Source organism: Salminus brasiliensis, chromosome 3 (genome assembly GCF_030463535.1).
Source record: "Salminus brasiliensis chromosome 3, fSalBra1.hap2, whole genome shotgun sequence".
Taxonomy (NCBI): domain Eukaryota; kingdom Metazoa; phylum Chordata; class Actinopteri; order Characiformes; family Bryconidae; genus Salminus; species Salminus brasiliensis.
The window spans coordinates 8,379,611-8,400,992 of record NC_132880.1 but is presented as its reverse complement, the minus strand read 5'-3'; the positions used below and the strand labels follow the sequence as shown (position 1 = coordinate 8,400,992).

The window sequence follows — 21,382 nt, the reverse complement described above, 5'->3', positions numbered from 1 at the left end:
GTAGTAATCAAGTTTTTTTTTTCTCCTCCCAGAACATGTAGAGGATGGGGAGTTGTTTGCTGCAGTTTCAGTGTTCAATGTGTACACCATTATCACCCCCGCTATATTTGGGTCAAATCTAAGAGCATAAACAGCTGGTGTGGTGGACTAAAGAAAGGCTCTTAACCCCAAACTGCGGTAGAAATGCTGGTGTGCTCTCCTTTTGCTAACAGCTTTATCCCAGCAATAGCAGCTTCACAACGTGAATACGAATATAAAAGGGCAATTCCACCAGTTTTCCAAATTTTTGGCTGTAATTTGATTGCTACAAAGTCTGAGTGGTTTGATGAACTGGTGCATTGTGGAGAAACATGCTAACTTGGATGTCTAGTGCTGATAGGGGGTGACGTTTATCCAAAATGGCCAGGAAACGTGTCTTCTGAGTTTTTTTATGTTATCTTGATCAATAGGAAAATAGTGGTAAAGCTGAAAAATAGTTTTTTGGGTGCTTTTTGCCGTCCTAGGCCTTATTTATGAGTATTATAAAACAATTTCTTGGGCATCTGGCAATTTACAGTTGTGGTTGGAAGTTGCATGCATGCCATGGTAATATTGGGCTTTCAGTGATTCTGTTGAATTGTTTTTTTCTGGGGAAGAATGACTCACAAAATAAGATTTTTATTAGCAGAAAGGCAAGAATTTGATGCATAATTTTAATTTTCATGGGTGAAAATAATACAAACAGGCTCAAAAATATACTTACATCACACTCGATATTTGTATAAATGTAACAAAACAGCTTTCGATAGCCATTAATAAGCTTCTGGCAGAATGCTGGTTGGATATTTGACCACTCTTCTTGGCAGAAATGCCTGAGTTTGGTTGGTTAATTAGTTGTTGACTTTTCTACATAAACTCAACTGTCCAAATGTGTGTGGACACCCCTCTAATGAATGCATTTAGCTACTTTACAATATGTGCAAATGCATACGCACACAGCTTGCCTACTCCCTGTAGAGAAGTATTGCTAATAGAACAGGATTCTCTGGAGTAGATAAACATGAACCTATTGGCACCATGCCTAAAGCCCCCCCAGCATTGAGCTGTGTTCTCTGGAATGATGGTGCTCCATCCAGTTGTTGGGTTGGGGAGTTGGGGATGAGGTGGGGTGGTGATTATCCAACATCCTGACCTCACTAATGGTCTTGTCACTAAATGCAATCAAATGCTCACACCAATCACAGCACCAAAATCTAGTTACTCCAACTAGTAGGATAGTAGGATAAACGCTTTTTTAATACCATTGATTGATTTTGGAGCTCCATTGACTGTGGGAACCTCCATTTGTTCAGCCATCTAGCTGAAGGTTTGAGGTGATCCTGAGGTAGTCCTCATTCTTCATTATCCATCCACCTTGCGCAATGTACCAGTTCCTCTGGTATGCAACACAACCCCAGGCCATAATACTACCACCACCATGCTTTACAGTTGATGCGGTTGATGTTCTTGGGGTTGAATGACTCACCTTTACTTCTCTTGAAACATAACTCTGGACATTGTGGCCAGACAGAGTTTAAAGTTGCAGATTTTGGAGCAGGGGCTACTTTCATGGCAGCCTTGGCAGTCCATGACAATGTAAAACTTACTTCTGACCACAATTGCGTGGTCAGCGATTTCTGCGACATCTGGATCCTACAACCATCACTGTGAACAACTCCCGAGTTTATGAGACTGAAGCATTTTGCACCAAACCATTGTAAACAACTTTGTTTACATCTGAACTCTTTAATGTTGACAAATTGAGAGGGATTTCCCTCCTCCAACACTCTTGTAGTGACATCTGTAATAACTATTTCTGCTTGGATCCATATAAGACCTATCGTTTAAGTTGCAGTTCCAACTGTATCTGTTTCTTAGTGACAAATGGGAGGGACATGCAGGTAGTCGATGAACAGGCATCACAACAACAAGTTCCCCAACTCCATTTTAACCTGGTGTGACTCCAGTTTCCTGTCCAAACTGCATTGTTCCAAAACGCAATTGTCCAAAGTATGTCTCCATACCAACACTGAGTGGAGACAAGCACAAAACAGGGTCGAGTCCAGTAAATATAGCAATCAATATGGGCGTCGAGTGCAGGAGCATTTCTATAGAGACCGGAGAGGGGGTTGGGAAGAGGCTGGCTGTAAATAAAGAGAACAACTGGTTCCTTCTCTGCTCTTTGTTTTGCACAAACTCTGTCCAGGGTATGCATGATGGATGCTGCTAGTGTGTGCTTGTAAGAGAAAGATAGTAAGAGAAAAGAGGGGGGAGAGAGAGAGAGAGGGAACGAGAGAGAGAGAGAGAGAGAGAGAGAGAGAGAGAGAGCGCGTCTGAGCTGACCTTACCATGATAATCTAATCCCTGTTGAGAGAGCTTTTTTTAGAGAGCAAGTTAATGCCACCAGATTATAGTCCCTGCCCCAAACCGCGCCGACCAAACCAGAGCATCAGCGAGCTGCCGCTTGTTTGCAACAATTACCCACAAAACAAAGAGAACAAGCTTGAACATAAGAACTCGGTGTACATATTTCAGTCCAGATGTGTTGGCTCCAGATGGGCGTACAGTTAAGGGACACCTCTGGATGAACAAACTGGCCAAGAACAAATCTATACGGAAAATGATACGGAAATGATACGTTTTATAGTAGGTCTGTAGAAACAGCATATAACAATACGCCAATCAGCCGTTACATTAAAACCAGACTGGTGAAGTGAAGAACTGGTAGAAATGAAGTGAAGTGAGTCCTGAAGATTGCATATTTCATTTTAAGGCAGTGTTTTGCAAACTGGCCCCTGGACAGTGTAGACATTTGCTTCTACCCACCTCGCAACACTCGAGTATAGAGCAAAAATATGGACAGTCTGGACAGTCTGGGGGTCCCTAAAGTAGAAATCAGGTCTTTGGGAAGGCCATTCCTAAAGCTTCACATTAGCCTGCGTTATCCATTCCAAAACCACCTTTTTATGTGTGGCTAAGGTCATTGTCTTGTTGGAATACACAGCACGGTGTCCACGTTTCAACCGTGCAGCTGATGGTTTGTTGTTATGCTGAAGAATTCTAGGGTGGTCCATCAGTTCCACTGGCAGCTAAACATCCAGCCTGAAGCATGATGCTACCAGCATCACCATTTGGCACAGCATTCTTGGGGTTGAATGCCCCACCTTTGCACCTCACAAAGCATATCTCTAGTCATGGCGGCCAAACAACTCAACGGCACCTGTCAAGGGGTGGGAGATATGCGAATTGGCCAGCATGTGACCAGCAAGGCAGTTCTCGATGTTTATGTGTTGGTAATTGTGATGGCAGATGCCCATTGATGCACGTGGGGAGTGAAGACTAGCCCCGTCTGGACAGGACTTAAAAGATCAACTTGGTGCCAGAAACCAAAGGACACCTTCAGAGGCCTTGTGAAGTTCATGCCTCCACGGGTCAGAGCTGTTTTGGTGGCATGAGGAGGACCTTAACAATATTAAATTAGGCAATTTTATTATTTTTATTTTAATTGTATATTATTTACCTTTTTTTAAAAAGAAGAAATGATATCATGATTATAGTAATGTCAAAAAACAACAATCTACATTATGTATGTACATGTCTATGCATGGCTGGGAGGGGCCATGCCGATGTTACAGCATTATCCCTTGCCATCAATGGGGAACGCAGCAGAGGTTTTATTACATAAGCCTCATGGCTGGTGGCTCTTGCAACCAAGTACGAATGGACACTCAGTCTCACACTAAGTAAGCCCATCTTCGGTCCTAGGCAAACCTCATGCTTCTCATTTTCCTCAAAGCAACTTTTGCCAATTACAGGGGCAGGATGGTATCAGCTGGAATCAAAACTGACAGTCATTAGACTGCCGGTCAGCGAGCTAACCTACTTTCCTACTAGCCAGATATAAGCCCAGGATTTGATGTTTATTTCAGTTTATGAACCACAGTCTGGCGCAATCTTGGAATTAGGTCTGCGTAATATGGACAAAACAGTATTATTGCTTCTATTATATTGCTACATGTGACCACAATTATGGGTGTAGTGATTCACAACGTTCGATACGTAGTGTCTTGGATATCTGAAAATGCCTTATGGTAATATGTCAGTGATGCCATTTTCAGTTTATTAAATAATTATTATCAAAATATTTAGTATTTAAAACTTTTTTTTCTCTGTCTGATGCTCTAGCCAAAAGGCAGTATGCCAGCCGCCAGCTAACATGCTAGAATAGTGTCGGAATAGAGCAATAAGCAATATATTTTTTAAATTTCTAAATATTACGATGTTAAAGATAATTTATCTACGAGTTTGTATATTTATATCTAAGAGTTTGATATAGTATGTACACGTAAAGTTCATTTTTAATTAATATTTTAGATGACACTGTTTTTATGATCACAAAAAAGCATATATTTGCATATCCTTTGTAGTGTAGTTTAGCCCCACTAATTCGCTCTGAAGAAATAAGGAGTGTTTCAGCCTGTTTCTTTTGGACTGCACTTTGAACCTCATCCATTCGTTATTTTCAAAGTACTTCTTGAAGTTGTTTTTTCCTAGTTTAGCACCCAAAAACGCGGGTGGCTAATTGTAATGATACCCTTGTTCTATTGGCTTGAAATTGTGGAATAATAATGGTATTAAAAATACGTAAAATTTGCATTAGACAAAGATTACAATATAATTATTTTATTATGTTTGAATATATTATAATAATTATCTATTTAATAATTTAAAATATTTACATGTCAAAGAATAGCATTTTTGTTCTTCTTCGAATTATTATTATTATTATTATTATTATTATTATTATGGTAACTTATTATGGTAAAAATGTCTATAGGTCCATTATTTGTTATATAATTTAAATAAATTGGACACTGCTTCCTGTGCCATGTCACTCAACTCTTAATGCCTTAATGCCTAAATTTACATTTAAAGAATACTTTTTATATATTGTGTCATTAATGCAGAATTGTGATTGGTGTAATCATATGTGTATATTAGTATATAAGTATTTTACCACAGCTGAAATGTTATTTGCATATTGTAGCCTTCTATGATGCCCAGTATTAGAAAGTACAACATTGTGATAACAATTAACAATATATCAATAAAGTATAGCCCTACTTGAAATGACTCTAAAACCTGTAATGACCAAATAACAGACATTAAAACATTACAGTCTCAGACACATGCTTGATTTCCACTGAAGCTGAGAGTCGGAACTGCTCAGCCCAGGTTATTTGCAAAGCCCAAATCTCATGCATCAGACAGCGTGTACGTAGAACGGCGAATAGAATAATCCTTGCTTATTGGTTGTGTAACAGCTCAGGCTTTGGGGAGTGGCGCTGGCCGGCAATATTCTCTCTCTCTCCTCCACAGCACTCTGCATAATCCATACTGGACAGCCAAAGGCCTGTATTTACAAAGAGCTGTTCCCGGGTCAGATCCAGCCCAAGATTCTCAGCCACCACGTGAAGAAGATTAAAACTGAATTCAGGATTCTTAGATCAGGTTGCGTTATTGATCTTAGGCCTCCTCATGGCATTTAGGCAGGACTGGTCTAGAACTGCCTGGAGAATAGAGCCTGAACCAGCAGGCCTACTTTTAGAGTATCTGTTAATGTGCTTCAGTGGAGCATAAGTCAGTGCAGCGGCATAATCTCCCTCCTCTAACGCTCACATCCTGATCCTGGGGAGGGCCTCTTCAGCTGGGCTGAGGTTTAACTCTGGACCAGCTCAAGCAGTTACTCAAGAGGTTGTTCTCTGTTATCTTTGGGTTTGGCTTTAATGCTGTAATCTGTTTAAAAATTACTTACGCAGTTTCAGCTGTGGTGTAGGACTGATAAAAGTATGTCCTATAGCTTACAACAGTAGCAGCTGCCTCCAGGCCTGAATTTTGTGCGCACTAATGTATATCTTATATAACAGTCATCTCAGGCATCAGATGGTAATTTGACATCAGAAAGATGCTGAACGATAACGTTGGACAGACGTTGTATTTTAGTTGAAAAACAAATTCGGGTTGCTGTCAACCCAATGTTCAAATTTGGTTGGAAATCAAAATCACATACTTGTCAAAAAAACAACATTGGGTTGACATTAAGCTCTAACATTAGACAGACGTTGAATTTTGGTTACTTAGAACCAAAACCAACAACATATGAACGTCTAAAAACGTCAGAGTTTCACATTGAGTGGACGTTAACATTATGAAGTTCAGCATACATGGGTTCTGACACCATACCTCACAACTAAATGCTGGTTTTATACGTCAATATGACGTTAGCATTCAACGTTTGGAAGATGTTGAACGCTAACGCGTTGAATTTTAGTTAAAAATGAAATGAACTTTTTCCAAGTGTTCATATTTGATTGGAAATCAAAGTCATATACTCGTGAAAAATCAACATTGGGTTGACATCAAGCTCCAACGTTAGACAGACGTTGAATTTTGGTTACTTAGGACCATGACTGAAAACCAACAACACATAACCCACAACTAGATGCTAATCTTATACGTCAATATGACACTGACATGTGACGTTTGCAAGACGTTGGATTTTGGTTACTTAACCATACTGCGTCATGTGACGTTGTAAATATTACTTGAGTAGTTGTAAATACTACAAATATCTCCATGATCCTGAAGTTTAAAAAAAACATGGAATGAAAATCTGAGGACTAGTGCTAACTGCAGGCTATGGGCTTTCATTAGGTGTTACATTAGCCAGGTAGCTTCATTGACACCTAAAGAAGAACTAAAGACCTTTCGGAACCAAGGTTGGAAAGGGGAAATCCCTCCCACACGGGTTAGATTGTTGAAGATTTGATGGTTTATGGGTGCTTTCACACTTGCCCTGAATGGTTGATCACTGGTTTGTTGTTTCACGAGAGAATTTCTTCCAAATGGGTTTGCCCAATTCCATGCCGTCTTCTTTTAGCAATGTGGTGCATTCATTCTTTTGACAATTCTCAGATGCCGATTGCCAATATGGCCATGCAATTATAATCGTCACGTTCCTTTGGTAGGCCATTGACTCTTAAACATCGATAAACATCGTGTGGCTAATTCCTTGTGGAGGAAGCTGCAAATGAGGAGCCGTTTCCACTTTCTTGTCATGGAGGAAAGTACAGCAAGTGCTCGCACTGCTTTATGTTTCCTTCCTCGGCTTTACAAAGCTTGAAACTAATTACATTACTTGACATTTAGCAGTAGAGTAGCGTATAGCTTTTGTAGGCGCTGGGGACTGCACCAGCTTGAAGCGAGCCCCATGCCATCGTTTTTTTAAAACCACCAGGGATCAATATTCTGGACCTCGCCGGGTCTCGCAGACAGTTTTCCTATTTAGCCAAGCATAGCAAACTCTTGGGGCAAACAGGCCATAGTTTAGTTTAGTGATTACCTGCAGACGTAGCATTGTCTTAATGTACTGTCAGGATCGACATGGCTTTAAATGATGAGACTATCACTAATTTGATTTATACCTGGGCAAAACTTCAGCTATGTTAACTAATATTAGCGGTTTGGATTGTTAGAGTCTGCTACAATGAGCAAAAAACTGCAATAAAACAAGACTAACTCAAGTTTGTTTTGAACAGACAGTTAAAGGTGCAGTATAGCGCCCCCCTGAGGTAGTTAATACAGCCTGTAGTGTGTTAATAAAGCTGGATGGAACCTCACAATCACAATTAAGAACTTTTGGAGGTTCTTCAGTTTGAGACTGTGGAGCATGCTTGACAACTTGACCATCATATCGGCCAATAAAACACTGTTTAACTGTACGAAGTTAAAATTATCGGTAATCAGAGAACATCTCTGGCTGTCATGCAAAAAACATCGCATCATGCCGTTTTTCACTTTTTAACATAATCTGAATCTGGCAGTTGTTCTATACATTGTGTCCTAATTTCCTGATGTGTGGACTAATAGAAATGCTCCAAAGTGACTTGGAGTAAAATCCTTTTACATTGACTTCCATTGAAAGTTGAGACGTATTTTTCCTTCTCCTGTAAAGTTGCCATTTTGAAGATAAGATCAGCAATGATAAGATACTGCAGAGCCCTTTACACACATCCACACACACACTGACACACACACACACATACACACGTGCAGTGGCTCTTCTTTTTATCTTGCTCATTCTTTCTCTTATCCACAACGACAAAGATACACACACACACACACACACACAGTCACACAAATACGGCCCATACAGCCGCAATGGCTTAGAGCTCATACACATTAATGGAGAGCTGACTGGTCGAGAGCTCTCACAAACACACACACACACACACACACACACTGGCTCGGAGCAGAGGAGCAGCGTCCAGAGCATGGGGCGTTTGTGCTGAGCTGGTCTGGCCGTCAGGTTGAATAAACGTGTGGACAGCTGACTGGTCATGGCTATTCATCAGCATGAGAAAAGAGGGGAGAGAGAAAGAATGGAGCGCTAGCTTAGGGCTGCATGTTAGAGATATGGGCCTGCGTGTGTTGTTATTTCCTACTTTCCACTGATAATCTGTGTGTGTGTGTGTTGTGTTTGTGTATTATCAGTGGGCTGTACACAAATGCTGCTACATGTAGATCCTCTACACTTCTTTGCAGCTTTGCAGAGGGAGTCCTCAAGCATATGGCGAGCGATGAGAGTTTTAGCGTTGAGTTATGAGGATTGAACCCCTCAGTTAGGAGACGTATAGGATGCATTAGAGATGCAGGTTGAGTTAGGACAGCTCGAACGGATTTGCTGAGTGAGACTGTACTGCTGGTGCTGGGGCGAGAGAAAGAGAGAGAGAGAGAGAGAGAGAGAGAGAAAGTCGCTATTGCAGATGTATCAGATGAAGTGCAGAGCTAAGACGGGTGGGGAGAGGGCGAGCCGAAGGTTGCGTGTATCCCGGAGTAACAGCTACCGTGGAAACCGTAAGAGTCACAAACATCCCATCATCAGACCAAACACTAACAAAGAGCATAAGCGAGGGAAAGCGGCCAACTTCCTCAGCCTAGCGTTAACAGCGTCCTCCCGTTAGGCCCCAGCTTTGCTGCTTTCCTATAAATAAAACACAAGAGTAAATAAGCTTACATCCAGATTCAATATCAGCGAGTCTCCGCCCTCTCAGCTCATTTGAAAACAACAACAAAAAAAAAACGAATGTGGGACGTGGAGGCGGGGCTTAGTGAAGATCAAAGCAAGGTCTAAAGAAGCCAGTCAGAGGCTTTTCTGCTTCAGACGTCATCGCAGAACAGCTTTGAGAGTGCTAACATTTGTAAGGTCGCCATATACCGGTACGTAATGGAGGGGGAAATCCTCTCTGCTTCATCATCAGTAGAGGCGCCGTTACAGACGCAGCAGAACTGCTTTTTCCACCACTTGGGGGCGCACTAGTCAGGTTCGAAGTTAACGTGTTCTTAATCGGCATAAAATGCTTATTGTTGGATGAATAGTTAATACAGCCTGTAGTGTGTTAATAAAGCTGGATGGAACCTCACAATCACAATTAAGAGCTTTTGGAGGTTCTTCAGTTTGAGACTGTGGAGCATGCTTGACAACTTGACCATCATATCGGCCAATAAAACACTGTTTAACTGTACGAAGTTAAAATTATCGGTAATCAGAGAACATCTCTGGCTGTCATGCAAAAAACATCGCATCATGCCGTTTTTCACTTTTTAACATAATCTGAATCTGGCAGTTGTTCTATACATTGTGTCCTAATTTCCTGATGTGTGGACCAATAGAAATGCTCCAAAATGACTAGCCAGGTGCGAAGTTAACGTGTCCAACATAAAATGCTTATTGTTGGACGAATTTACTCACGCTTTAAAGATAATAGGAAAGTGGTTATTAAAGGACCCATATCCTCAAACTTCCTATTTTAGATACATAAAACACAAAAGAATGACAAGTTCCGTCTTAAACAAGCATATTTCAGCCTTGTTAAACCCCTCGGAATTAAACAGGCTGTTTGACTGTGTTGCCATTCCTTTAGGGCTATATGCAATATGTAAACGAGCTCTGTTCTGATAGGCTGGACTGCATTGTACCTTCTCCACCTTCTCTGAGTTGGAACACTGGTTCTAACTTTAGTGAGAATGGATGGGACAAACTGATGATGGCTGATCAAGCCAAGATATGTAGTATGCAAATGAGTTGGGTTTTATGACATCACAAAAACATCTCAAAACAGGCTGTTTTTCCAATCTAATTTCCAGATTTGGACAACATTGTTGGGTTTTGTGACATCATAAAAACTTGGAATCCAAAAATGAGATCTGTGAACTTAATGTTCATGTATGGACATGATTTGGTTTTTATGACATCACAAGAATGGGCTGTTTGTCCAACTTAATGTCCAGATATGGACAGCATGGTTGGTTTTTGTGACATCGCAAAAACTGTGAATTCAAAATAGGCTTATCGTATCAACATATCGTTGCTGTCCAATAAAAAACATGTATCTCCAAAAATGGTCTTTGGCTGGAATTTAATGTAAAATAGGAAATTTATTTATGGGAATTTTGAACATTTTAATTGTTCTATTCATCCAGAACTATACTACAGAGCAGCTACAGGGTTTAAAACTAAAAACATGGAGATACATGTTTTTCACTGGACAGCAACGATATGGACAGCATGGTTGGGTTTTATGACATCACAAAAATGGGCTGTTTTGTCACCTGGTTAGAATATTTGGACAATATCTACTAGGGAGTGAATAGTACAAAAACTTGACATCCCAACCTCCACTTCTCTCCACCACCCCCTTGTTGAACAGAGGTGGGACAGATAGGACTAAGGAACCAGGATGTGGTTTACTTGAACCCTGCTGTAACATCAAACAGTGTAACATCTGTCAAGACCGGAAATGGTAACATGACCCTGGCATGATCATGCATCCCTTAATTTTCTCCAGAGCATCAGAAACAATGTAGTGCACAATAGCATCAGTGTTAGTTAAAAGAACTCAAAAATGTCTTCTGGTGTGTGTGTGTGTGTGTGTGTGTGTGTTTGTGGTTAGGGGGGCAAGGAACAGCATTAAGATTGAAAGTTAGGGTCTGTACATTCTGTCTCGAGGTAACAAACAGCAGTGAACAAAGGAACCGTTTACCATGTGCAAGCTGTACCAGTGGGCTTCGCGTGCTAACTGAATAGCAGCTGTTGTCTCCTGTCCCCTCCAAGTGTTATCTCATGATCCCATCAGTATGAATGAGTACGAGAATCTTTTTGCTTGCCATTTTAAAACAAGTTTGTGAGTGGCGACTCACTGCACCCCCATTACAAACCCTCTTGTTAAGAGATGCATAATCAGCTGTTTCCTTTAATCTAGCTCCAACACAGAAGCTCCAGTTCAGAAACAGGGACAGGGTTTAGTTTAGAGTTTGGGGCCATCTGAAAATAATAATCAGAAGAAGAAAATGTGTTGCTACTATTATTATTATTAATAGTATTATTATTTCTGCTGATGTGTTCAGAGGCTTTGCCAGTATACAGATACTACTACTACTACTACTACTACTACTAATAATAATAATAATAGTAATTGGTCATTTATAGATGGTCCCTAACACTAAAACATAAGGGTGGATGATATGGTACAAATACTGTATCACAATATTTAAAGACATTTTATTATTTCTTCTTCTTCTGATGATGATGATGATGATTATTATTATTATTATTATTATTATTATTATTATTATTTCTGCTTATGTGTTCAGAGGCTTTGCCAGATGTCTGTATACAGATACTACTACTACTACTAATAATAATAATAATAATAATAGTAATTGGTCATTTATAGATGGTCCCTAACACTAAAACATAAGGGTGGATGATATGGTACAAATACTGTATCACAATATTTAAAGACATTTTATTATTTCTTCTTCTGATGATGATGATGATAATGATGATTATTATTATTATTATTATTATTTCTGCTTATGTGTTCAGAGGCTTTGCCAGATGTCTGTATACAGATGCTACTACTACTAATAATAATAATAATAATAGGAATTGGTAATTTATAGATGGTCCCTAACACTAAAACATAGGGGTGGATGAGATGGTACAAATGCTGTGTCACAATATTTAAGACATTTTATTATTTCTTCTGATTATTCTTTAAGCACTTACGATATCCATGGTGCGCTCAGAAAAGTATATTGTGTAGCACAATAACAAAATTTATCCCGATACGATAAAATATTGTCATATTCATACATCTCCATAAAGCTGAACAGTGGGCTTAAATGTGTAAATAAAGTCTAGCCATGCTGTTTTAATAACTAATGTTTTTTTTTATGCATTAATGTAGCGTCATTAATACAAGTCCATTGTTAGCATTAACATCAACAGTATCCTAGCTAACTTGGCTGATTGAATGCATGTATTCCTTTAATGTAGCAATGAAGAATGGAATTGCAAATTGTAATAAAAATGTAGCTGCTTAGCTTTGCTGATAAAAAAAAAACAATGAAAAAACTGACAATAAATTAATGCATTAATAACAATCATGCAAACAAATAATGTATAATAATAATAAAGTTTTATTCATGACAGTATACAATACATTAGCCAGCTATATTAAAGATGATGTGTTGGAAGCAGGAAAAATGGGCAAGCATAAGGATTTGAGCCATTTTAACAAAGGCCAGGTTGTGATGGCTTGACGACTGACTGGGTCAGAGCATCACCAAAACATCAGGCAGGTCTTGTGGGGTAGTTTTTCTGGTATGCAGTGGTCAGCACTGACCAAAAAGTGCTCCAAGCAAGGACAACCGGTGAACCAGCGACAGGGTCATGGGCGCCCAAGGCTCATTGACGTGATCCATGGAGGCCCCACCTCACAACTTACAGGACTTAAAGGATCTACTGCTTACACCTTGGTATAAATGTCATTTACGACGTAGTTAAGTAATGAATTAGGTAATCATGTAATGAAATATATGTATTGAGAAAAAAGTGTAGATATTTAGTCTATTCAAATAGCAAACACAGTTAGAACACCCATCCCTAGTAAGCACCTCAGCAGCAACAACACACGCACTGGGCATTAATCTAACCTGACAGTGTTACCCTCAACCACCTGCTACGGTCCACATAGGCCCAACTCCGTGGCACCGGGGCCCCATCTAGACTGCCATTGACCAACGGCAGCGGGGCAGTGGGGACCCAGCTAGGAGTGAGCTTAGACAGGACCGTGAGGGGACCCTCTTTGTCTTTGCTGTGAAGACAAGTTGCGGGGCATGGTCCAAGCATAGGCTAGACCCCAATCGCCAACAATGGTGCTGCCTTACCCCCTGCTGCTATGAGGAGGTATGGACATGAGCTATTGTGACAGTTCTAGTGCGAGACACACAATGTGATTGTGAGCCAGGGGATTCGAGATCCTCTGGATAGTTTCAAAAATGGAATGGGAGAGCCCAGGGGAAACAGCATGCTGCACAGAATGTGTTTTACATGTTTAGAAAGAGGAGGTCATTGAAACGGGAGTTGAATCGTCATAGAGTGTTAATTACATACAGTCTTAGTAACCACTCTCCACAACCTTGTTCTCTCTGAAATGGTAGCTTTATAGAAGAAGCTAAGAAATACATTCTTAGGCCCTTAACGTAACTCCATAACCCCCTTCTGAACACTCCAGGGCTTATAACACAGTAAGGTGTATTACTCAGTATCAGGGGCTATTCCTTACCAATATTAGATTAGATGTAATAACACTTTCGGCCTGCTGGCGGGACATTGGCTTTTGAAGGGGCTAATCTAAGTAGACCCTATGTAAAACTAGACTAACTACTACTTACTGGTTAGCTTTGTAAGCTCAGTAACTTCTCTGATGTGGCAGCCTCAGCAATTTTCCAGAAGTTTCCTCTCTCCGATGGACAAAGATCCCTTTGCTGAAGAAAGGAGAACCCCTAGAACAGACTAGAATTTCATTCAGAAACAGCTCTGTAAGGTTTTATTTACAGGTTCAACCATTTCAACCAAACTGTTTGACTGTTTGAAGTTTCTGGGTTTTATTATTATTTTTTTTTTGGTCATCAACTTTTTATTTTGCTCTGTACAGATCACAAGAATGATATGAAACCAAAAAAGGTTTTGGATAAAATTATATAAATTATCCCAATTACACCAAGAATTTTGCTTTGCTAAATTTAATTGTTGTTAAGTTTTTCATTTGAATTATATTTTGAAAACTACAGATCCAAAATTTCGTACTATTAGCGTAATACTAACTACTACTACTAGTACTATTCGGAATATTTAGCATAAACAGTAATTCAAAATATAATCTAGCAGCTGAAACTGAGAATAAATAAGTAAATTGGTCAAACATACAATCAGCAATCAAAATTGTGAAAATGTAAACATTTAGTGCAGTCTCACACCAACAAATTAAAGTGAAAGGATCGGCTCCATGGATCGGCCTAATTAACCGATACCCGATCCAGCTGATTTTGTTCATATCTGGACCGATATCCGATACTAATATCGGATCGGTGCATCTCTAGTACACAAGCTTCTCCACTTTAACAGTTCCTGGGTTTCAGAATTAGAATGATTAGCTTTTACCTTATATTTTCCAGTTGGTACAGAGTCAGTAATCAGATGAGCCTTTTTGTCCAGGAAGTATTAAGAAAAGTAATCCTATTACAGTTTGAGAAAAGTAATTAGTCATTTTTAATTACTTTTTTGAGTGTCTACCTCAGTCATTCAACACAAAAAACGATTCTGCCGATTTCTCTCAGCTATTTTTGAGAGATAATTAAATTAAATAATTGAATTGAATAATTATCTTTTTTAAATTATTGTTGTGATTGTTTTTTTAAGCATCTTAACACCAGCGGTATCACCTTAAAAAGTGGAGGAAGTCTTTTGAATTAGTCAGAATGCACTTTATGGCTGTCAAATTGGCTCAGAAATATAATTTGAATTTCGTTTTTGCTTGATTGTCAAATACTCAAATATATTTACATTTCAGTGCATTATTTCTCAAGATTACATTTTACAAAGAAAGTTATATGTGTCCTAAATACTGACAGGGAAAGTGAAGAATAGTGGTGCGATCTACGTATTAGGCAGCAAGTGAACAGTCAGTTTTTGAAGGTAATGTGTTGGTCGCAGGAAAAACAGCTAAGTGTGAGAGTCTGAGCCATTTTGACAAGAGCCAAACTGTGATGGCTAGATGACTGACTTGGTCAAAGCATCTCCAAAACATCAGGCAGGTCTTGTGCGGTGTTTCCAGGTATGCAGTGGTCAGTATATACCAAAAGTGGTCCAAGGAAAGAGAGCTGGTGAACTGGCAAAAACATCATGGCTGCCCAAGGCTCATTAATGTGACCAATGGAGGCCTCACCTCACAACTTACAGGGCTTAAAGGACCTGATGCTAATGTCTGGCTGGCAGATACCACAGGACATCTTCAGCAATCTTTTGGAGTCCATGCCTAGATGGGTCAGAGCTGTTCTGGTGGCACAAGGGGGACTTTACAAATATCTGTGTGGTTATAATGTTATGGCTGATTCCTGCATAGTGCAGTGTGACTGAGCTGCCAAAGAACTCTCAGAAGTTGTTTGATGGTCAGCACTGCCTGGTCAGTTTAATGGTCAGCACTGCTACTTAACTCTTCCTTGCGTTTGGTAGATGTTGGTAGATAAGGCTGCAGCTATCCCGCAGCTTTAAAACAGACCATCACTTCCCTCATTTGAATTCTATCCTGTTTCATTTCTATTTAATAGATTTTTAGAAGTTTCACATTTTATTTGTTTTCATATTAATTTATTTACAATAAAAATGTATTTTGCCATTGAAATGCTACTACCGAAACTGTTCATCATGCAATTTCTAGTTGATTTTAGAGGTATTAAGAAAACGAGAGCAGCCTCCCACATCACAGTGCACCAACAAGGAGGAAAATCTCCAGTATCTGCTTTGTCTTCAGTAATTTGCTCCTCCGTTGTCTGGCCTGTCCTAGAACATCACATTCGTAGTTGGGTAACTCTCCCCGAGCGTCTGGGTAAACAGAGCATTTGGTTGAGGACACACAAACACACACACACACACACACACACACATACACACACACACACACACACACAGACACACGCACATACGCACACACAGAAGCTCAATTTGAAAAATGCACTGATCCTGCATTGATAGAGCCCCAAGATGAGCTCAACTGTCTGGGGATAAGTAGGTCAACAAAGCTGAGGTAAGCCCTCGGAGAACAAGCACGTTTCAATAATAACCCCACTGCTGTTGTGCTGCATGTGTGTGTATGTGTATTTGTGTGTGTGTGTGTGTGTGTGTGTGTGTATTTCTACACACCTCCCAAACCTCCCAGTAGCATTGGAACTGGGACTCAGTGTTTTGTTTGTTCATGTACTCAGCAGCTACATGATGTTATGATGAATGGGAGAGATTAGCATCTTTAGGTTCTGCTGATCATTTCATTTACTACTGTTTGTCAAAAATAAATAAAAGGCACACGGACAGAACAAATGGACATTACAACAAACACGGAAACATAGTGCTGAGCGTCCACTGGAAAGTTTCCGTTTGCTAAAAAGGCTCTTATCATGCTGTTCTGACAGGACTTCAGTTGGTCGATTTTTTTCTCTGGAGGCCTACAAATTATGGTTCTTCTATAAACCCTTTAAATGGCTCTATATAATACCAAGAAGGGTTCCACTATGGTGTGCACCATGCTTATAGCTGATGTTCTGACCGATTATTCCAGACACTTAACTGTTGGTCAAATGCTTCTTCTCTGTGATGGGTACCTACTATATATGGTTCTTGTAGGGACCCTTTAAAATGGCTCTATAAAGTACCAACAAGGGTTCCACTGTTGATTTCAGACGTACTCTTTTCAATACTATAAAGAGCCGTTTGGCTTAGCGTGTGCACCACTTGTATACAGTGTCTGTTTCCCTTAAAAAAGGCTCTTTCCGTGCTGTTCTGACTGGACTTCAAGTCAAGTCAAGTCAAATTTATTTGTATAGCTTTTTACAACTGTTGTCGTCACAAAGCAGCTTTACATAATTAGTAATTAGTTAAAGACAGAGACAAAGAAGAAATAACGTAAGACATGAAGGATTAAAGACCCCCAGTGAGCCCCAACGGCGACAGTGGCAAGACAAAACTCCCTCAGAACTGGAGGAAGAAACCTTGGGAGGAACCAAGACTCACAAGGGGGACCCGACCCGTCCTTCTTTGATCAGAACTATTTATACATTATTGATCAAAATTCCAAACCATCTATACTGTTGAACTGCTCTGATCATAATCAGAATATAATAATCATGGTGTAGATAGTTAATAGTGGTGATATTAATAGTTAAGAGTCCATTTTGGTTTTAACATGGTCATTAGACAGGTACCAGTGGTGATGGAGGTCTTCAATATATGGTTCTTCTAAGAACCCTTTCTAATGGCTCTACATAGTACAAAAAAGGGTCGTAAGTTTCCATTTTCCATAAAGGCTCGTTCTCAGTTGTTTTAAATATTCCAGACACTTAACTGTTGGTCAAATGCTTCTTCTCTGTGATGGGTACCTACTATATATGGTTCTTTTAGGAACCCTTTAAAATGGTTCTATAAAGTACCAACAAGGGTTCCACTATTGATTTGAGCATACTCTTTTCAATACTATATAGAAACTCTGGGTTTAGAGTGTGCACCGTTTTCCATAAAGGCTCTTTCTGTGCTGTTCTGACTGGACTTCAATTGGTCAGTGGAGGTCTACAATATATGGTTCTTTTAGGAACCCTTTAAAATGGCTCTATATAGTACCAACAAGGGTTCCACTATTGATTTGAGCATACTCTTTAAAATACTATATAGAACCTTTGGGTTTAGAGTGTGCACCGTTTTCCATAAAGGCTCTTTCTGTGCTGTTCTGACTGGACTTCAATTGGTCAGTGGAGGTCTACAATATATGGTTCTTTTAGGAACCCTTTAAAATGGCTCTATATAGTACCAACAAGGGTTCCACTATTGATTTCAGACGTGCTCTTTTCAATACTATATAGAGCCGCTTGGCTTAGCATGTGCACCACTTGTATACAGTGTCTGTTTCCCTTAAAAAGGCTCTTTCCGAGCTGTTCTGACTGGACTTCAGTTGGCCAAATGTTTTTTGTTTTTTTTTCCCAGTGATGGAGGTCTTCAATATATGGTTCTTCTCAGAACCCTTTAAAATGGCTCTACATAGTACAAAAAAAAGTTCCCGTTTCCAAAAAGGCTCGTTCCCTGTTGTTCTAAGTATTCCAGACACTTGGACCACAGGTGGTCAAATGGTTCTTCTCTGTGATGGAGGCCTACTATATATGGTTCTACTATACAGTATATGGTTTTTGTTTGAATGTTTGTGGACACTCCTTGTAATAAACACTTTCAGCTACTTAAAATTGCAACCATTGCTGACACAGATATGCAAATGCACTCACACACACACAGCTTGTCTAGACCCTGTAGGTAAATATTGCCTTTTGTATAGGGCTATCTGGGGCAGATAAACATATCTAATACCAGGCGTGGGCTAGAGGGCTATTAAACTTAAGCCCCCAGCATTGAGCTGTGGAGCAGTGGAGAACTGTGTCCTCTGGAATGATGGTGGTGCTCCATCCAATATGTTTGGGATGAGTTCGAGAGTTGGGGATGAGGTGCGGTGGTGATTATCCAACATCCTGGTCTCCTCACAGCAGGATCTTGTAGAAAGCCCTCTTCTTCTCTTTGTTTTAATACCCTAGATTTCAGAAGAAACAATGAATGAGAAGGTGTCTCAATACTTTTGTCCCTTTAAAATGGTTCTATGTAGTACCAAAAAGGGTTCCGCTATTGTTGAGAAACATACACCTCTTATTAGTACTGTACAGAAGCCTTTTTGCTTAGGCCGTGCTCCACTTAGATATACTGGAAAGATTCAGTTTTCCAGAAAGGCTTTTTCCGTACTGTTCTGACAGCGTATTCCAGACACTTGACTTCAAACCCCCTCACTGCTTTAGACTAGGCAGCATTAGTTTATGTAATCATATGACTTTTTCTGCCTGTCTTTTCTGTCCGTGGAGTTGTGTATATATGTGTGTGTGTGAGTGCGTATGTATGTATATGTGTGTTTGTGTGTGTGTCTGTGTGAGTGTGTGGTGAAATGCAGTTGTTTTATAATGGATTATTGATTGTTAGGAAAGAGAGAGGGTTGGCCCTGAGGCTTCGTCCCAACCGACTTCTCTTCTGCTCACAGTGAATGCAGCCCTTAACGCCTGAGCGCGCGCACACACACACACATACACACACTCAATTTAGGTCTGTGAGCAGACGGCCATCGCTCATTCTGACTACGAGAGGGAACTGGGTCTGGGATGAGACTGGCACCACTGTCCTTAAGACAAAGAGACTCTCTCTCTCACACACACACACATACACACAGATGTATCTTCTTATAAGGATCAGAGTATAAGTAAACATGAACCTTAAGAAGGGGGTTCTTCCAGGGTTCTTTAGCAAATGTTGAAATAGGCCAACTCAAAGAACCATTTGAACACTTGGTTAAATGGATCTTCTGTGATGAAGACCTACGGTATGTTGTTCTTTTAAGGACCATTTAAAATGGGTCTATATAAGTACCAAAACAGGGTTCCACTATTTCTCTAAGTATCTTTTCAGTACCATATAGAACCTTTTTGCTAAGATTGTGATCACATTCATATGGCATAACAGCACAATAAGAGATAAGAGCACAATGTGGTGTCTTGTCAGGTCAAGTTCAGCCTAATAATCCACATAAGAAATTCAGGTGGTCAGTGGTGCATCACACAAATACTATACACTAACCACTACACACACCAACTGCCATACACCCCATAAAATACAACTAGAGAGTTCAATTCCTGCAGAAACTGTAAATGTGATTGCAGCTCAGCTGTGTTTGGGTGCCAAACTTGCTTAAAAGATTGTTGGTCAAAATGCTCCTTTAGTACATTTAGCTTATAAAGCTGTGTCCACCAACGTTTGGTTAAAATGTGGAGTGCCAAACCTATTTCTCAAAAGATAGTTGGTCCAAAAGATCATACAATACATTTGGCTATTAGAGCCGTGTCCACAAACTTTTGGCTTCATTGTGGAGTGCCAAATTTATTTCCCCAAAGATGGTTGGTCCAAAAGATTGGCTATTAGAGCCGTGTCCACAAACTTTTTGCTAAAATGCAAGGTGCCAAATATTTTGCCGAACATATGGTTAGTCCAAAAGCTCATCCAGAAGTTTGGCTAATAGAACGGTGTCTGCAAACTTTTGCATCACATTTCTTTGGGGAAAAAAAAGTGGGATTTGTGGCATTTTACGAAAACCGGATCAGTTCAACAAAGCATAAACCATAAAAAGGCATATTTAGTTCTATGAATTTGTCAAATTTGGTGGCTGTAGCTTGAAAATTGTAATTTTTGTAACTTAATTACCAGTAATTTTTGGGCTATAAGTTTACAGACACATTTCAGTACATTTTAATAGGAGTGTTTTGGCCACAATATTTTTTTTGTCTGCTTACAGTATGAATACTATTGCACTTCTCCAAAATCTGAATACAATCACCCTATTTGAGATCAAGACGAATGTGTTTGAGTTATAATGGTGTCGATGTTTTGAAAACTGTGAGAGGAGTAGCATGTTAAAAAACAGGTAACTTAATAATAAAGACCATCATAAAAATGTATTTATTCAATTGAATAAAACTGCAATTACGGCTACTGCAATTACACTCATAAACGTAGGTCGTCTTTAACCCAAACAGTGTAGCCAGGCAGTTAGCCGCCCGGGAGGTTCGTAGCTCTGTTTTTGGCTTGGAGAGTATGAGACTATTCCCTAGAAAATGAGAAAGCTATGTTTGGAACTGATGGAAAGCGAGACAAAATGGCAGGAAATCCTGATTCCTGGCCGGGGTGTGTAATTGCAGATTCAAAATATGCCATGTCCTCCTTGACGGAATGGGTGCAGTGATCATCAAGGTGCTTGTAAACAGCATTTTTCCAAGGTGCTGGTTTGGGTCGCAACAGACACAGGCCAGCTGTTAAAATGACTCATTCTAATACACTCTGAAAAGAGACGCGTTTCCCTATGAGGGATGTGAGGCATCAAGAAGCCCTCTCAGTCTGTCTCTCTGTGCACATCAGGCTGTCAGAACTGCTTGCCTGATGCAGCCAGACAGCTCCTCATCCAGGCCCTGAAGGTAGCTCACAAAGTTACACATTAGACATACTAATGATGTTTGCTTTCTCTCTCTCTCTCTCTCTCTCTCTCTCTCTCTTTAAATAGTATATTAGTTGATTCCAGGGTAGTACACAGGGTACATGTCCAATTACAATGCACAGATG

General features: G+C 39.9%; 1 protein-coding gene across 5 annotated transcripts in view; it reads left to right on the top strand.

Annotated features, from left to right (window-relative positions):
- znf516 (zinc finger protein 516) overlaps positions 1-21,382 on the top strand; it is a 66,061-nt gene that overhangs the window by 20,461 nt on the left and 24,218 nt on the right. The gene's annotated exons all lie outside the window — the stretch shown is intronic.